This window comes from Rhinopithecus bieti, unplaced genomic scaffold (genome assembly GCF_001698545.2).
Source record: "Rhinopithecus bieti isolate Rb0 unplaced genomic scaffold, ASM169854v2 scaffold_18153, whole genome shotgun sequence".
Lineage (NCBI taxonomy): Eukaryota > Metazoa > Chordata > Mammalia > Primates > Cercopithecidae > Rhinopithecus > Rhinopithecus bieti.
This window is the reverse complement of record NW_016809139.1, coordinates 997,452-1,015,935: the sequence shown is the minus strand read 5'-3', so window position 1 is coordinate 1,015,935 and position 18,484 is coordinate 997,452. Positions and strand designations below refer to the sequence as shown.

The 18,484-nt window shown below is 46.9% G+C and overlaps 1 protein-coding gene across 8 annotated transcripts in view; it reads left to right on the top strand.

Annotated features, from left to right (window-relative positions):
- The window catches only part of ADARB1 (adenosine deaminase RNA specific B1), a 138,700-nt gene that overhangs the window by 13,212 nt on the left and 107,004 nt on the right, over nucleotides 1–18,484 (top strand). Inside the window, exon 1 of one of the 8 annotated variants that reach the window (XM_017888762.1) lies at nucleotides 4,818–5,000. The exons of the other annotated variants lie outside the window; for them this stretch is intronic. The gene's annotated coding sequence lies outside the window, so the exon portion shown is untranslated. Of the gene's footprint in view, nucleotides 1–4,817; nucleotides 5,001–18,484 lie in introns of those variants that run through there. 8 annotated transcript variants of the gene reach the window in all.

Genomic DNA, 18,484 nt, shown 5'->3' with positions numbered 1-18,484 from the left:
GCCTTCAGGCAGCCAGCACTACAGAAATAGTTAACTTCAGGCGAGTTCCACGGGAGAATGCTGATTAGTGGGCCAGAGTTTGGAGAGAAACAGGATATTTGCCTAGTCTCGAAGTATCTCTTCCTCAAGTTGTTTATTTATTAAAAAGGGAAAAATAGTAACTTTAGAATGGAGGAAGCCAGCAGACACCACATCACCCAGGCGATCAAGATCAGCATCACCTGACGAGACAAGTTGCCGTCATATGCGGCCCCACGCCACAAGGCGTGTGTTCTCTCAGGGACTCCTGCCACAAATGCACAATCACAGTCTAGTCATGGGGGAGTATCAGACGGTCCCGTAGAGGGACATCCTGCAAAATACCTCATCAGTGTTCTTCAGAAGTGTCCAGGTCATGAACACTGGAAACACTGAGGATTGGTCTCAGCTTAGAGACCCGATGACTAACTGTGGCCTGTGATTCTGGGCAGAATCCTGGAACAGAAGCTGGTATTGGTGGAGAAACCACCGAAATTCAGATGAGGTCTGTGGTGTAGCCAATCGTATTGTGCCAGTGTTTATTTTCTGATTTCGATATGTCCTTCTCCCAGCTCACAACGTATGGATCTGTGATTGATACATACTTCTCCACATACTCACAACTTATAAATCTAAGATTTTAGAGGAAGCTGGGAGAAGGACATAGGGGAACTCTCTGTACTATTTTTCAGCCTTCCCATAAGCCTAAAATTTCAACATAAAACATTGAAAAAGAAAGCACATAGCCGAATATGATGGGAGAATGGCAGAAATAGCACAACCAGCCACTACCTCGGTTTCTTCCCATGTGAAAGTGTTTACCTGGTTTATCTTGGTCTTTGGATTTGGTCGATTTTTTTTTTCTAAAAGAAATTTTAAATATAGTCAAATTTATCAGTTTTTTTCCTTTATTGCTTTTCTGTTTTGAATCCTAAGAATACTTTCCCTACTTCAATAATCATATTTTTCTTTAATTTGTTCTAATAGGTTTATATTTTGTTTTTCACATTTAGCATGTTGATCTATATGAAATTTGTTTTTGTGCAGTTTGAAGTTGGGATATTTTTTCAATTGGCTAATCATTTGCCTTAGTCATTGAGTAGTCTGCCCTTTGCCCAATTATCAGAAATATCACCTTTATCCCTACTAAATGTTTTCTTTCAATGACATTTCAAATGGCTTATTATTCTTGTGTGGAAAAATGATTGGTTTTTGTATGTTGTGTCCACAGCTCGTCATTTGTGTCTCACGTTTTCTAGATAGAGGATCCTTTTGGGAATATGCATCTTCCTAAGCTTTGTACTTCCCCTGTATTAACTGGCTAGGACTTCTGGTACTGTGCTGAGTGTAGTGTTTGGATCATAGTGATGGCTAGCAGGCTGCCTCTCGCTCTTGTCTTTGATGTGGATCCTTCTAGTATTTCATCCTTAAGTGTGATATGACTCTAGTTGTTTTGTATATACCCTTTATCTTGTTTAGCATGTTACCTTCTCTTCCTGGTTTGCCTGAGAGTTCTTTTAAAAATAATCTTTATCATGAGTGGCAGTAGAATTTTACCATATGTGCATCTGTTGAGATGATCACATGGTTTTCCCTCCAGTCTGTTAATAGAGCAAATTTCATTAATAGATTTCCAGATATTATACATTCCTGCATTCTGGGGAAAATCCTGCTTTTAACACAGCGCAAAATTAAAATTGCTATTCATTTTAATACCTTCAATTTTTTTGAAATGAGTCTCTCCCCAGCCCTACCCCTAGCCTTTTCATTTTTTTATGTGGTTTACATGTTGTAGTAGCTACATAGTGGTATAAGTGCTTCACACCTGGCTTTTGGTGGCAAGGAGGGGTGGGAATGTGTGGAAAGCCCTGATTTGTAGCATTTGCCAATGTCCAAGGTATAAATGTCCCTACCATGCCCTATTTGAAGCTACCAATGAGCTGTCAACTGGTTTACAAAATGCCTGAAAATGTGACAGTCTTCTCTCATGAATGGGTGTAAGCACACCAGTGGGGCCTGAGTGTGCAGCCTGGTGACTTCTCGTGTCTGTGAGCACTCGTGCAGCCATCCCTGGGATCAACCTGGAGGCTTCCTGGCACCTGTGCCGTTCAGCCTCCTACCCTCCCCAGGAGGACCCCGGTTCTGACCTTTCTCCACCTTTGTTCTCACTTGGGGATTTAATACCTTGTTTATTTTCACGTCATCCTGGTTTTCTCTTCTGTGCACATACAGCTCTTCGGTTTCCCGCCAAGAACTGCCTTGGCCACCTCATTTATAGATAGCAAAATACAGGGTTTGTAATGATTTTTTTTTTTTTTTGTTGAGACGGAGTCTCGCTCTGCCGTCCAGGCTGGAGTGCAGTGGCCGGATCTCAGCTCACTGCAAGCTCCGCCTCCTGGGTTCACGCCATTCTCCTGCCTCAGCCTCCCGAGTAGCTGGGACCACAGGCGCCCGCCACCTCGCCCGGCTAATTTTTTGTATTTTAGTAGAGACGGGGTTTCACCAGGTTAGCCAGGATGGTCTCGATCTCCTGACCTCGTGATCCGCCCGTCTCGGCCTCCCAAAGTGCTGGAATTACAGGCTTGAGCCACCGCGCCCGGCTGTAATGATTTTTATTGAAAAATTGAGCATCTGATTATTATTGTGGCACTGGCTTTATTAAACAATGTAGGTTCTGTGATAACTTTTTTTAAATGTGGGGCATTGCTGCCATCTTATATTCATGAAGTTCATCAACTTGGTTCATCTAAACTGACGTTTTTCATTCATGTGTTTATGCAATCATTGAATAAATATTTTTTGAGCACTTTGGATACCAAAGGTATAGCAGTGAATGAAATAACTCAGCCCCTTTCTTCACAGAGCATATGTTCTGCTATGTCTTTAAGTCACGTGTTTTTTCTATTTGACCGTCCTTGCCAATTTTCCCCTAACTCAGACATCCACTTGCCTTTGCTCCTGGTATTATCTTAAATCACCTCTAAATCAATCCGATTTCTTCCACTGCTTCAGTACTAGTTGACATTTGGCTTAACTACTTCTATAATTATTTCTGCTTTTATTGAATTCTTACGAAGAAAAGACAAGAGACTTGAATCTGGTGATTTTTGCTTTAGAAGGGTTGATGAGGAAAGGGTTGTAATAGCACAGTTTGGTGAAATGGCACTCTTGTGTTGCGTGAACTGTCATCACTTAGTGAGGAGCAGGAGACCAGCTTACAGTTTTCTACTGTAGTTCTGGACATCATGAGACCTTATTCCCCACCAGCATGATCTCTGTCTGTGGCTCAGAGGGAGAGCAGTAGGGATATGGGGTGCTATTCACAGCCTTGCCTGGGTGACTGTGTATCTGGCAGCTTAGTGGCTCCCAGAGGCAGGATCCTGGTCACCAGCATCCTACAGCATTGCCACACGTTTGCTGATGTTCTGGTGTCCTGTGGAGTAGAGCTCCTTGTTCTCCTGTGGGCCACAGTCCAGGGAGAGCAGGGGTTTCCCTGTAGGAGGAGGAGCTGGAAAACTTCAGATCGAGTTTAACCGTGGGCTAGGCTGGGAAATTTGGATGCAGGCCAGTGGACCTCAGAAATCCATCTGTTCATCTTTCTGCTAAACTGATTTGGATTTCTGCTTTTTAAATCCTTTGCACAATTAATTTGTCTTTAGTATGAAAATCAGTGTTTTAGTTTTAGTAAGGGAAAATAATTCTATTTTATTTATTTGGAACAATTTAAAAGACCCTAGAGATCAATATCCTTCCTCTTTCATTTCCTAGAGGAGGGTGTAGAGGAGCAGAGTGTGTGACAGGCACAGTGGGACTGACCTTTGCTTCTGGGCCTGGATCACCATGTCTGGAGAGTGATGCTTTGGAGGAAGTGTGGGTCACTTTGCTCCTGGGCCGTCGGTTCAGAAGGTGCAACCTTGCCCGGAGCTGAGCTCCAGTGCTAGCAGCACACACTCTGTCCTTGCCCTGAGCCTGCATGGCAGCCTTCTTCATCAACTGGAATCTCTGTTGAGGATGGAGAAAAATCTGTGGTCCTTTTGTTTACTGGGTGACTTTCTGACCTCTCTCTTTCCTCATTCTCTCTACTGCATTACAACTGGTTGATGAGAGAGATTTAAAAAAATGAACATAAACAATTTTTATGGAAATATCAGTTATCTGTTATTTTTTGATATAGTTATACCCTTGGAATTTACTCTTACCTTCGGGTAACAGTTGTGAGGACCAAATCTTAATCCTAGTAGGTGACCTTTAAATCTTAGAATCAGGAATTCAGCTTTAGTCAAAAGTTAACTTTTTCCCTATTATTGTGCTCCTGTTGGATTTTTAAAAATGGATACATTCTATTTATTGGTATTTACAAGTCATTTGACTAGACTTATACTAATAGTATGACACAGGAAAAACAAAAACATCTTTCTGTAAAGATTGAAGTAATGAACAATATTAGCGATTATTCCAAAACAGAGAAGACAACGCAGAGGAAAATCAGTCAAGCTCTTTATAGCTTAAATCTAACTCTTTACCTGAATAATAATTTAAAAAACTGTTTTATAAATCAAGCCTCCCATTCCTGTAAAATAGGAGTAATTCATTATCACACATTTGTACTTTAAATTTTTTTTTTCTTGATGGAGCCCAAGTCTTAAAGATGTCAAAACTAGTTTCATGTTCCATTTTCTAAAGTCGAGGCTATCTCAGTCCCATTTCTGTAGCCAACAGGGTAATCTGTTACTGGGCCCTGAAACCCTTCTGATGAGTCTCAGCTTATACCCCACCCCACCCCCTGAATATTCACACAATAGGCACAGTGAAAACCAGGAAATTCGTCTCTGAAATAAGCAGCCTCCAGAGGAAGGAAGCAGCTCGGCTGCTGCCCATACTGCGCCTGGACCTCGGCCCCCGGCACTTGGCTTCAGGAACCACCTACCAAGGAAGGAAGCAGCTCGGCCGCTGCCCATACTGCGCCTGGACCTCACCCCCCGGTACTTGCTTCAGGAACCTGGACGGATCCCAGGCAGTTTGGGGTGTGCTTTGGCTTTCCTCACCAGTTCTCAGGGCAGCCTCGAGTCTCGGGGAGGAGAATGTTGCAGGCCCTAGATCTGGGGCTACAGGGACTTTTCTCACAACTCCAGGCGAGGGCGCACCGGGCTTGGCTCTTCTAGGTCTGGCCATTGCTCCTGTTGGCAGGTGTCCACAGGCATCTGCCTGACGTCCTTGACAAGAGGAAGAGAGGAGCTGGCTTTCTGTGGGTGCCGAGCCCTCTGGGCCACACAGCTGCTGTTCTCAGACTTGTGGGGTTTTCTGCCGCCTCTCGTGTTTCATGCCGTGACTCTGAAACTAGGTCTTAACCTGCTTGGAGCGAAGGTTTGGGGTGTTGGGAAGTTCTGTCCTCTTCTTTCAGGAAGAGGCCCTTTGACTGCGTGCCCAGAGGAGGCATGAGTGCGTCTTTTCTCCAGGGGTCTCAGGGGTATGGGGTGACTGTGCTGCAGCCCCAGGAATGTCAGGGTGAAGAGGCCCTGGAGGCTGATGCTTCCGGTCAAGGGCTTCTCCTGGATTTTCAAATAAAGTCCCAGAACAGAATTACTTTGTGTTTTAATTTCGGGCAAATGTCTCTCATCTGCCCTTTTAAGTACATTAGGATTGGGTTTTTTGACCCTGCACAGCACAAGGGGGCTCCTCAGAAAAGCGTCTGATAAGATAAAATTAAATAACTCGCTTTTTAGCACTTGGTTTTGACTGGTGATTTGTTAGTCATTGATTGAGGCGATTGTGACTGATCAAATTATTTGTCTGCCCATCCTGATTGTTACTTTATTTACAGAATTTTAAAAGGTAGTTTCTTGATCTTAATGTTATATTTAATGTTCTCTTTCATAAGATGGTTTTTTGGTGATTTTGTGTTTAAAAAGTGAGGGTCTTTTGAGAAATAGAATATATCAAATTATTTGTTCAGAAACATTCCAAAGCATTTTTTCTAACTCTGCAAGCAGTTTTCTGTTAAAGCAGTTAGCGTGTACCTGATTAGAGCTCTGTTCAAGATCCCTCACTGGTAACCTCTGTGAGGCTGTTGGTCCGTGTCTTTATCGAGCAGTGGTGTGGCTTCCCAGGTACTGTCAGCTCATTTTAGACCCAATACTAGTTTATTGCCTGAAATTACCTTTAAACTGGAAAATCTTCAAGTAAAATTTTTGAGAGTTTTTGATTTATTCCCTGGGATACTTTTGAATGGCAGGTTTCGGGGAGATATATTTGGTTGTTTTGGCACCACTACCATCAGCCACATTCATGTGCTTCCAGGTGTCCCGCCAGATCAGGGAGCATCCTCTGTACACGGAAGCAGCCCCAAGCACTATGTCTGCTTGTGTTTCTGTTCTCAAGGTTTCTGCGGCCCTGCGTGTGGGCCCTGCTGAGGCCCCAGACATGCATGGACTCACTTCTTCCTCACAGAGCTGACCTGGTGGGCTTCCTGTCCACACAGCTCCCCTTCCTGTCCTCCCATCCAGCCCCTCACATCATGTTGAGAGCAGAGAGAGGGGCAAATGAGACATGGTCCTTGCTTTCATGGAAATGTCTAGCGATGCAGATCTCTGTGTATCAAGTAATCACACAAACAGATGTAAAGTGGTAGCTGTGATGAAGGAAGACAAATTGAAGACCTCCATCAGCGGAGGGGCCCGGACGCTCGCTGAGAGGCGAGGTTTGCACTTGGTCTCCTTACTGAAAGCTGGCAGCCTCATTCTGCTGCCCATGTGCTAGGCACCTTCTCCACTATCACGACTTCCTCGACATTTCTCCTCAGTCTGTTATGTTCAAGTTTTGGCCTTCTATCCCTCTGAAATGGCTCTTGCTAGTCACTAATGATCTGTCTCTTGTTAAGGTCAGTGGCCTGTATTTTGTCCTGGTCTTAATCAGTGTCTCAGCAAGACTGTACAGAACTGACTAACTGCTTGGATTCTGTGGGCTGTGTCAGCCTGGCATCCTTCTGGCTCAGTCTTCTGTGCAGGTTCCCCTGTCACCAGGAGCCCTGCAGGTGCAGCCTACCTGCCCCCAGCCCAGGCTGCGCTCCCTGCCTGCTATGCGTGTGATGCCCCAGCCTTTGCCCTGAGCTCTGACAGTGCAACACAGACTTGCTTGAGCTCTGGATCCCTTCCCTGGGCTCCTGTCCATCATGTCTCCTTTCAGTTTCGCACAGTGACCATTGACTCGGACCCAACCCACAGGGTTTTCTCTGCCCCCTTTTTCTGTTAGCTCTTCCTCAGTGGCATGGGGCTGGGACAGGGGTCTCACACTGCCATCCGCATTTCCTGAGGCTTCTGTCTCTCCATCCTGCTGTTTCAGAGTGCACGTTTCCTTCTCGTGCTTGGCTCCTTGGGTCATGTCTCCAGCCTGATGTTCCAGCTGAGAGGTGGTGAGGCAGGAAGGGATGGTCTCTGCATCAGGAAAGCGATAAGGAGGTCAGGAAACTCGGTGTCTCTCATTGGCTGGAAGAGTATTACACGACTACCTCTGGTTGCCCGGATGCCTGGGGCAGGGTCTGTACTCAAGAACATCAGGCTCTGTGAGTTAGGGTCTCCTACGGCCAGATCAACAAGGAGCTCTAGGCTGTAAGTCCTGGTTCCTGACTGAGGGAGGCTTAAAAAGTGGGGTTGTTGGGGCTTTATATTTGCACCCATTTTTTACCCCTTCAAGTTCCGGACCAGTTGAGAGAGCCGCACACACTGTAGATAGGCAAGTGGAGATCAGATACAGGCTCTGTTTTAGATAAAATCAACTAGAGAAAGTGGCTGACTGGCCAAGTGGGTTTGCCAATCCTTTATCTCAAATTAGACAAACTTCCCACCTAGTAACGAGCGTGGCTGGGGGCAAGCCCCTTGCACGTGGCAGGAGAAGAAACCCTAGCACTTTGGTGTGGGTGCGCCTAGCCCAAGAGGAGAAGAGGACTGGCTGGGCTAAGCAACCCATTTCCTCCTTCTAGATGCCTCCTTCTGCAGGAAAGAGTGGTGAGCTGGATTCTGTCCACAGGGAACAGAAGGGAAAGGGACAAGTGCCCCCTCTGCTCTGAGGAAGAGTTTTGTATATCTCCTGTTGGAAGTCTGGAAGCTGGGCAGTCTCAACCCCTGCACCAGCTATGCCAGCCCTGCCTGTCTTCCTGCAGGTCTGGGCTGGCTGCTGTGGGCCTGTGTCCTCACACTGCCCTGCCCTGAGGCTGTTGGAGGGGCAGCCCCAATTCTTCCCCTCATCATCTACTCTCCTTTCCCTTTAGGGACAGTGGTTTCTGTCTCTGAAACTGCTTCTGGTGAGCCACCCCTCCAGAAAGAACTGCTATTGTCCCCACGAACTTCCTTGAGGCCTCCCTGGTCATTCCTGGGGTGATCATACTATAGAAAGACCCCATCATTATCACCCAGAAGAGCTCCTGAGAGATGAGGGAACCTCTGGGGAAGCCAGCTTGGGCTTTGGGAGGAATTTTCTCCTCTTTTTAGATGTTCCCAAGTAGCTTCCTCTTCAAGTCTGGTTTCTTTTTCCTGTTTTCTGCTGGGAACTAGATGTAATTCCCCTCCTTCCTCAGCATCACCCTTTAGGTACGAGGCGGGTGGGGTTGGCCCTTTCCATTCTTTAAGGAGAGTGTTTTCCACAGTGAGATGGTCACATACCTTCCCTTTGGTAACAGGACAAAAGAGCAAATGCTGAAAAAACTAAGCTTATGAGCTTTGGGGAAGCCTGATGTGTAAATGAGGGAGGCCCACATGATTTTCGGGCTGATGGATTGGTGCCCCCTCCCAATTTGAAAACTGGTCAGGAGATATCGAGTCCCTGTGTGATGTGGTACAAAGTATAAGGCATTGGCCATGGTAGAGAGTTGTGATTTTTTTTTTCTTTCTGGAGGTGGGAAGCCACTGTGTTGGGGGCATGAACTCAGAGTTGTGCCATGGGAGGGTCCCTGTGGCAGGAGAACACATGGAGAGCAGATGCCGAGGGGCCGCTGTACAGGCAAGGGTGATGGAGCATGGCTGATGGGGACTTCAGACACATGTGCGAGGTTCTGAGGATGCCTGGGTGCTGACCATGTGGCAAGATGGAAGGCAGTGCCTACGACTGGACAGCTGGGAGGGAGCCCACTGTGGAGGGTGGGGAGGGTAGACTAGCAAGTCTGTTTGGGTGCCTGACTTGGGGGCACTCAAGGGGAGCTGTCAGGGAGGCCACTGGGTGGAAGTAATTCCAGAGACAAACCACTGCTCCCTAAAGGAAAAGGAGAGTGCCTTTGCCTTTCGGCCTAAGCTCCATGTGGTCCTCTGCCCCAGCCCTCTAGGCAGCCTCCCCTGCTCCCCACTGATGTCACACAGGTGTCACAAAATGAGCATCTGAAACCAGAACTTCATTTTCCTAAATTTCCTAGCCTTTCTCCTTACAGTGAACGTCAACAACACCCACCCAGCTGCTGGAAACCTGGCAGTCGTCCTAGCCACCTCGCTTTCCCTCACCGTCACACCCAGTCCCCTCGAACATTTGTGCCTGCTGTCCCTGCGTTCACTCCCTACCTAGGTGCCTGCCTTTCCATGTCTCCCTGCTGTCCAGCAGCTGGCAGGTCATTCCTGCCCTGTACTTCCAGCCCTACAGACCCACCAAGGCATCTGGAATACAACTGTGACTTCCTCCTCACCCCAAGGCTGTGCTTGACCCGGCTCCCATCTGTCTCTAGACCCCCTTGGAGCACTCTCCCAGGCCTGCTGCAGGCCCATGGCCTCCTCCTTTGGACCACTTGCCCCATCTCTGTCCGGGGCTGCTCACAGCTTTCTGGAAGTTTCTTGCCTGGGCTTTGCTTATTCCCAGCTAGTGGCTTTCCATGTGTGCTCTTCCTCTGCTGACGGCCCCTCCTGCCCCAGCTGATCGTACGACCGTTGTCTCCCATCCCGTCCTGACCTGCCTGTTTATGGAGGCATCCTCTAGGTTTTCAGTGGAGAGGCAGCCAAGGAGTGGTTGGGTGCCTGGCCCCTGGAACCAAACTGTTGAGTCTGAATCATCCCCACCCTGCCTCTTCCTAGTTGTGTGATCTTGGCATGTGGTCTAACCTGCTGGGCCTCAGTTTCCCCATGTGCAAAATGGGGATACTCAAACCTGCCTCATTCTCATAAGGATTACATGATTAGGTAAAGTGTGGCAGTGTGGGGGATGGCGAGTGCTAGGTGGGAGCTGGAGGCTGTTCTCATTGGGCGGTTTGCACACATATGCTCTTAGCCTCCTTTCGAGCACTTACCTTGGCCTTCAATCTTGTGTATATTTGTTTGTGTTTCTCTTTTAGGGCAGAAACTTCTCTGGCATTTAGTGGACAACTGTCAGAGCTTATCCTTGACCTGAGCTCACTGCCTCTGCCTCGGAATTGGAGGTCAGGTTATTCGTAGTATTCTAGGTTTATAAGGTCAGACAGAGTCCTTCTTCCCTGCAGAGCAGAGGTGACCCCTAACATAGGAGCGTATTGTTTTCCCTCAGGGAAACAAATGCGTCAGTAGTAGTGTTACCAGCAGATAGGTGGCACTTTAGAGGTGACATGTAGATGCTTGGGACTGAAATTTAGCCGTGGATCATAGCCTGATTGGGATTTTCACACATCTTCCCTCTCAGGATTTCTCTTAAGGGTTGTTGATTCCACATTTGTCCTTGAGGAGGGGGTGGTAGGGCTGGTGACTGGGGAACTGTAATTTCCTGTGGGAGAGCAGCAATTTCATTATTCCTTTAATAAAGCTATCGTTGATCATCCTTCAGTGCCTAGTGTACAGCCTGTTAAATTAGGGTCTTCAGATAGTTACGCGAGCCTTTTTTAAAAAATAATTTATAGGCTGGGTGTGGTGGGTGGCTCACACCTGTAATCCCAGCACTTTGGGAGGCCGAGGTGGGTGGATCACTTGAGATCAGGAGTTTGAGACCAGCCTGGCCAACATGGTAAAACCCTATCTCTACTAAAAATACAAAAAAATTAGCTGAGTGTGGTGGCACAAACCTGTAATCCCAGCGAGCAGGAGGCTGAGACATGAGAATCACTTGAACCTTGCGGGGGGACCACTCCAGCCTGGGTGACAGAGCGAGACTCTGTCTCAAAAAAAAAAAAAATACCATTTATGTTAAAATATATCATTTTAAGCTATGTAAATCCAGGCATAATTACTGAACACAAGGCACAATCCAAAACATGCACAGTAGGCCCGTGTGAAGTGTGAAGTGTTCACATGCTGTTCTGAGGCCGGCTGGATCTGGAGTTCCTGGGAATGTTCTCTCGGGCTGGCACGTCTCGGGCTGTGGAGGCCCTGAAGCCCTCCTGGATGCTGGACGTTGGTGTGTGTGCACCTTGATGGTGGTATTGGGGTTATTTTCCAGAAGCTACTCAAGGCTTAGTCTTAGGTTCTATCTAAAAATGTTTATATAGGAAGTATTCCAAATGTGGATTTATAAAGATAACACATGTATAGAAATAGTGTAAAATTTGTGTGAACTGAAGCAGGCAAGCTTCTAGTCTTCCCTTTCCAAAAACTTTCCTTTTCCTTCCCCTCATGTTAAAGATTTAAAATATATGTTTAAAAGGTCACTTTTAACTTATAAAATTATTCAACAAATACAGAAATTTAAAAAGCAGCATTGCAGATTATATGAGATTATATGTCTGCTCTTTGGAACTAGGTTGAAATGATAGTTACAAGGTTCTTTGGATGAATGGGGATGTGTGGGGGACAGTGGAGTAGACAGGCTGGGCTTACTAACTAGGTTTGCACTGGATCCCATCAGTCACTGTTCCTAAGTCAAATGCTGGGTTGCAGTGAACACCAGAGCAACAGTGCATTTCCTAGAGAACTCTAAAAGGCTGCAGGTGACAGACTTAGGGAGCGCTTGCCAGCCCTGCCCTTCCCAGCTCTACCCAGAACAAGGAGGCCTTGCACACTACCTGGTCGTATTTTGACTTTATACATTTAATGAACCAAACTAAAGGTAAAGATTTTCTTTTGATTCCCAAGGCAGAGTTGTGGGTACCCAAGTTCCTCAGCCCAACTTTAACTCAGTAGGATGTGGCATCTCCATTGAGGCTCTTCATGGAATCCCAAGAGGTGAAACCTTGGTCTCCGGATGCTCCAAACCAGTCCTGGTGGGATTCTGTTTTCTGGACCCATTTCTGAGTGAAGTCAAGGAATGGAGGCGGGCAGCTCTCAGGTGTCTCTGTTGCTGGATGGGGCAGGCCTAGACGTGGCTAGCTGGGCGCCCCTATAGGAGGATGGGCCACAGGGCCAGCGGGGCCAGCAGGATGAGCAGGCCTGGCTTGGGGTACGGGCTGCAGGCGTGGAGCTCGATGCTGGGTAGGAACCTGCTCACTGACGAGTTGCCACCCGGGGTTGGGGTGGGGGTGGGCGCGGTGGCTTCGGGCTCTGAGCGGCTCTGCACCGGCAGGAGCAGGACCGGCAGCAGCAGCAGCAGCGCCAGCGCGGATCGGGCCGCCATGACCGAGCGCTCCGCTCGACTCGTCCCCTAGCTAGTGCCGCGGCTGCGGTCGCTGCTGGGAGTGTCTGTTCCGCGGGGTCCTCTCCGGTCCTGTCCAGTGAGATTCTGACAGCTGTAACCTGGCCTAACCCCTGCCCACAACTGTTAACGGTCAACCACGGGGAGCAGGTGTGCCGCCACGCGCGCCCTAGCGCTCCGGAGCTGTCTCTGAGCTCACGTGCTCCCTGTGCCCTGCGCGCGGGTGGCGGTGTCTCCGCAGCCCCGCACCTGACGCTGCCGAGCTGCCCAGCGGACTTTAGCAGGTGCGGAAACGCCCGCTGCCAGTCGCCGAGTGCTGGGTGCAGAGGATCTCTGCAGACACCCATGCTCCGTTCTTTCGCGGCACATGGGAAAAACTCCTGAAGTGCGTGCACAGAGTTTTTATTTTAGAGGCTTTGACATTGTGATTAAGTATACCTGTGATGTAACGAAAACCTTTTTTAATGCTTCTCAAAAGTTTTGCTAGTGTGTAACATTTACCTCCTGTACTGGAGTTTAAAGGAAGCATTACTTCCTAAGTAATCAGTGATCCTTTGTAATGAACATCACCGTCTGTAGAGCTTTGACATTTCTTTCCCCAAGCAGAAATTTTCTGGATAGTGTGTACTTGCTACGCAAGCTTTTGGAGTTTCTGAATGCTGGGTACGCTAGCACACCAGTCTTGCTGACTGTTACGTGAGAGATGAGTGGTGCTTCAAATTGTGTAAGGGATCAGTAGTAACAGTGGTGGACATACTTTTGCCAGGCATGGTTTATTTTAAAGTGAACATATTTTGTGCTTATTTATGTATTTGGGACAGGGTCTCACTCTGTTACTCAGGCTGGAGTGTAGTGATCATCATGGCTCACTGCAGCCTCAACTTCCAGACTCAAGTGATCCTCCCACCTCAGCCTCCTGAGTAGCTGGGACTATGGGGCTGTGCGCCCACTACCGCACCCAGCTAACTTTTTTTATTTTTTGTAGAGACAGAGTCTCGCTATGTTGCCCAGGCTAGTCTTGAACTCCTGGGGTCAAGCAATCCTCCCTCTTTGGCCTCCCAAGGTGCTGGGATTACAGGTGTGAGCCACCATGCCTGGCCAGTGTACTTATTTTAATTCTAAATCAGAATTTCTATAATTAACTTCCTTACCTTGGTGTCTGTCTGTTATCAGCACAAGAGTTTAAAATAATTTTTGATTTCTTGGAAGTAATTCTGCAGGCAGTTCAATGGGAGAAGACAGTTTCCTCAGCACATTTGGGTTGCTGTTATCAGAAAGAAGGGGATGGATTCAAGGCAGCAAAACCAGCTGGTACCAAAACTATATTTTTTAAACATGTAACTGCATGTTCCATAAAAGAGCATATAAAAAATAGAGTGAGGATTCTTTATTGGAGAAATAACTGATTCTAGGACTGTGCAGGAAATACACAAGTGCCAGAAATTCTAAGGAAATGGCAAGGAAATGCTGAGAAACATGACCACACCCGCATCAATGGGTGGTGTCAAAGGGACCCAGGAGCCTACTGAAAGAGCTCCCAGTGGCCAAAGCTGGAACAGTTTCTACAACAAAACAAAGTAGTATTGGATTATAGCCCAGAGATAAATAAATATCCATGAGTCCAGACTGACATAAATAAATGACTGATAAATGGGGAGAAGAGGCCGGGCTCGGTGGCTCAAGCCTGTAATCCCAGCGCTTTGGGAGGCCGAGACGGGCGGATCACGAGGTCAGAAGATCGAGACCATCCTGGCTAACATGGTGAAACCCCGTCTCTACTAAAAATACAAAACTTAGCCGGGTGAGGTGGCGGGCGCCCTGGTAGTCCCAGTACTAGGGGGCTTGAGCAGGAGATGGCGTAACCCGGGGCGGAGCTCGCGTGAGGCTGAGATCCGGCCACTGCACTCCAGCTCTGGGTGCCGAGGCGGCTCGTCTCAAAAAAAAAAAAAAAAAAAAAAAGGGGAGAAGAGACAAAGCTCCTTTCCAGCAGAATTCCAAATCATCTCTGTATCTGCTGTATCTGCTGTATCTGCTGTGTCTTCCAGGAGGTGGAGCACAACCCCCACCCCAAGCCAGGGCTGCAGAGTGACTTCCTTCCAAAGGGGACAGCATGGAGGGGGGGCCTCAACCCAGCAGGGGTCAGCTCAGCCTCACAGTGGTCAGTCATGGTGACAGGGTGTGCCCGATACAGTGGAGTGACAGTGGGCCTCCACCCCCACACTCAGTCCCTTCCTGTACCATGAGAAAACATCAGACAGATCCCAGCTGAGGGACAACTTCCTCAGAACAGTCAAGGTCACCAAAACCAAGAAGAGTCTGAGAAACTCACAGCCAAGAGGGGCCTAGGAGCCGTGACGTCTGACTGTCACATGGGACGACTGAATCTGACTAAAGTGTGGATTTCAGTTAATAACAATGTGTTAATTAATACTGGTCCATTACACCAGCAGTCCCCAACCTTTTTGGCACCAGGGACTGGTGACAATTTTTCCATGGACTAAGGTGGGGGCTGCGAGAATGGTTTGGGGATGATTCAAACACATTACATTTATTGTGCACTTTGTTTCCATTATTACATTGTAATATATAATGAAATAATTATACAACTCACCATCGTGTCCAATCAGTGGGAGCCTGAGCTTGTTTTCCTGCAATTAGATAGTCCCATCAAGGGGTGAGGGGAGACAGTGGCAGATCATCAGACATTAGATTCTCATAAGGAATGTGCAACCTAGACCCCTCACATGCACAGTTCACAATTGGGTTCCAGTCCTATGAGAATCTAATGCTGCCGCTGATCTGACAGAATCAGTGCAGGAGCTGATTCTGTGCAACCCAGTTCCTAACAGGTCACAGACTGTTACTTGTCCATGGCCCAGGGTTTGGGGACTCCTGTATTAAACCATACTAATGTAAGAGGTTAATGATAGAAAATGGGTGTGGGGTTTGTGGGAACTTTCTGTCGCATCTACTCAATTTTTCTTCAAATCTAAAATTGTTCTAAAAATAATTTTTACTTTAAAAATGTTTTTTAAAAAACACTTTTTTGTGTCCTTACCTTCTGCTCCAAATAAATAATTATCCTGACTTTTGTGTAAGTGGTTTCACTAGTTTTCTTTAATTTCTTAACTCTGTCTGTTACCCTTAAACAGTATATCCTTTGGTTTCGAAAATTGAGTAGTCAGGGCACACTTGTTGAACCAGGCCCCACGGGTCAGTAATGGTTGATCTCCAAGGAGTTCACTTGTCAGCGGTGGGGGGTCCCTCCTGGAGCAGTGCATGTTCAGCTATCTCGTGTACTTTCTCACAAGTGCGTTCTGTTCCCTTCAGCGAGGTACACCTGCCGCCCTCTCCTTCTACTGGGGCTTCCCCTTTCTTGTCTGTCTTCTTGTGCTTGGCAGCCTTGGGTATCTGTGATATGGCTGTTGTTTGTTTTGGTGCAGTGGGATATATTTATGTGCTACAGTCACTTCTGTGAAGAGTTAGATGCTGTCCGGGTGCTGTCAGCTTGGAGTCTGGAGTTGTCTTGTGCAGTGGAACCTGTAAAGGAGCATTGTCAGGGGAGAGAGGCTGTTGCTACTGTACCCATTTGGGGACTCCTGGGATAGAGTGAGTTCCAAGGAAGCAGGGAAGAATTGGGTCAGTGGAGACACAGTGGGAGTCAGGGCAGGGACAGGCCTTCCTGCAACTTGGAGATACAAGGAATGAGGGATGGACCCAGAACTGGAGGTGTTTCTCAAGAAGAAAATCTTCAAAGGTTGAGATGAAACTCCCATCATACTTACTAGCAATAACCTCTAGCAAAGTTGAGGTGGTCTGTTTTGGCTAAATAAAACGGACATGGCATTGCAGGGCCCCCTGTGAAGAGCTGGAAGCAGGGAGATGTCAGCAGTGGCAAGCATGTGTTCTGGGGAGTAGGGACTTTGCCTGGCGCTGGTAGGCAGCCCATGCTGCCGTAGATGCCTCCTACTGTCCTGGGTGGCCTCACACAGAGGAGCTCCACACCTGCTCTTTGAAGTTTTTTTGGGGTGCCTGCTGGCTACAAGGGGTCTATGACATTGATATAAAGTCTCTATGTTTCCCTTGGAGAAGTGCTCCCAAATATGAAGCACCCAGGTTCTGATAATAGAGTTGGATAATAAGGTTGAGTTGGAGAAACTTACCTAATAGGATTGAAGTGGAGACAAGGATGGCATGTGAAGCTTTGACTTTACTTCCCAGGTGATTTTTTTTTGTTATGCTTTAGATGGATCATTGCTTCGTTTTTGTTTTGTTTTGTTTTTTGAGATGGAGTCTGGCACTGTCAACCAAACTAGAGAGCAGTGGCACGATCTTGGCTCACCACAACCTCCACCTTCTGGGGTCAAGCAATTCTCCTGCCTCAGCCTCCCAAGTAGTTAGGATTACAGGTGTCTGCCACCACACCTGGCTAATTTTTGTATTTTCAGTAGAGGTGGGGTTTCGCCTTGTTGGCTAGGCTGGTCTCAAACTCCTGACCCTCAAGTGGTGTGCCTGCCTTGGCCTCCCGAAGTGCTGAGATTATAGGCATGAGCCACTGCACCCAGCCTGCTTCTTTGTATTTTAATATTTGTGTAATTTACGATTTTCTAGAGGAGCTTTGGTTTCATTTTGGCCTAAGTATGATACAAGAGGTGGAAGGCCTGGTTTCTCTGTTTCCTTCAGCTGTTCCTGACTGGTCCTCTTCTGTTCCTTCTCAGATCACAATTAATTGAATATATTTTAAAAGAGAAAACTCATAGGAGCCCTAAGGAAATAAGGAATGATTTTGAACACTAAAGCTAAAAGCATTCTCACATTGTGTTACTTTTATGTTCTTTACTAAATTTGCTTCATGCGCACACACACACGTGAGTATATTTCTCAGTATGCAGATGATTTCAAGGACTGGCTTCCTTCGTGAAAACGTATTGTTGGTTGCAAGAAGATAGGGGGCTGGAAACATGATTCATCTGTCTGTGGAGGTGAAGTTTCAAGAAACTCACCACCGTCCAGTCTTTATGATTATGAACTTGTTGAGTGAGTTCTCTTTTTATAGTATACCCATGTCTAGGAATTTTGGCGGAAATCAGCCTCTTTGCTTTTTTAGACTTTTGGCTAGTGATAGTTGTCTTTGTTCTGTAAAACGACTGTAAAGGAATCCCGAGGTTCTAGTGGAGACATTCTTTTGTAAGAACAAGCTGCCCTGATGTCATGTCATGTTTTTGGATTGTTTGCTCCTCAACCTGATGAAGTTGTTCTTAGCTGTTTGCTTTCTTTTCTCATCTACAGTGGTATTCCTTTCTTTGCCTTTATTGCAATTGTATCTTGTAGCAGGCTTGTTAAATCCCATGGGAGGTGGTTTTTTTTGTTTGTTTGTTTTTTTATTGTTGTTGTTTTTTGTTTTAATAGGTCCTTTCTCTATTTGGCTATGTTGCCTGCTGAGTTTAAAGCCTTTTTATGATATTTAACAAAGCCCTCTGTATTCAGCGTGGTCATGGTTGTGTTTAATGTTGCAATCTAGACTCGTGTATTAAGTACAGCTATCATCTGTCGCTTAACTTAGCCTTGCTCTCAGTGTGTTTATCATCATGTCTCTAAGGCCATCCTGAGGACGTGACCTGGAGACAGAGGGGGTGCCTAGGCAAAGTACTGGGATGCCTGCACTCCGTTTCTCAGCTGTGAGTGTGCACTTGGAAACCCACGAGAACTCTGGGGAGCCACAGGCCTTGGGGTTTTTGCTGTCCCCCTTTTCCCTTATTCTCTGGATAATGAGTGACTTGGGAACTTACGAACAACTTAAAATATTTAGCTCACTTTACTTTTACAAACCATTTTTAATGCTATCAATGATAGGGTCCTTCCAGTGGGAGGTACACAAATATAATTAATTTTAGTTAAACAAGAGCCAAGAAAGGTAAAGAAGGTATTGTTGAGAATAAATACGGCCGGATACGCTTTTGGGATGCAA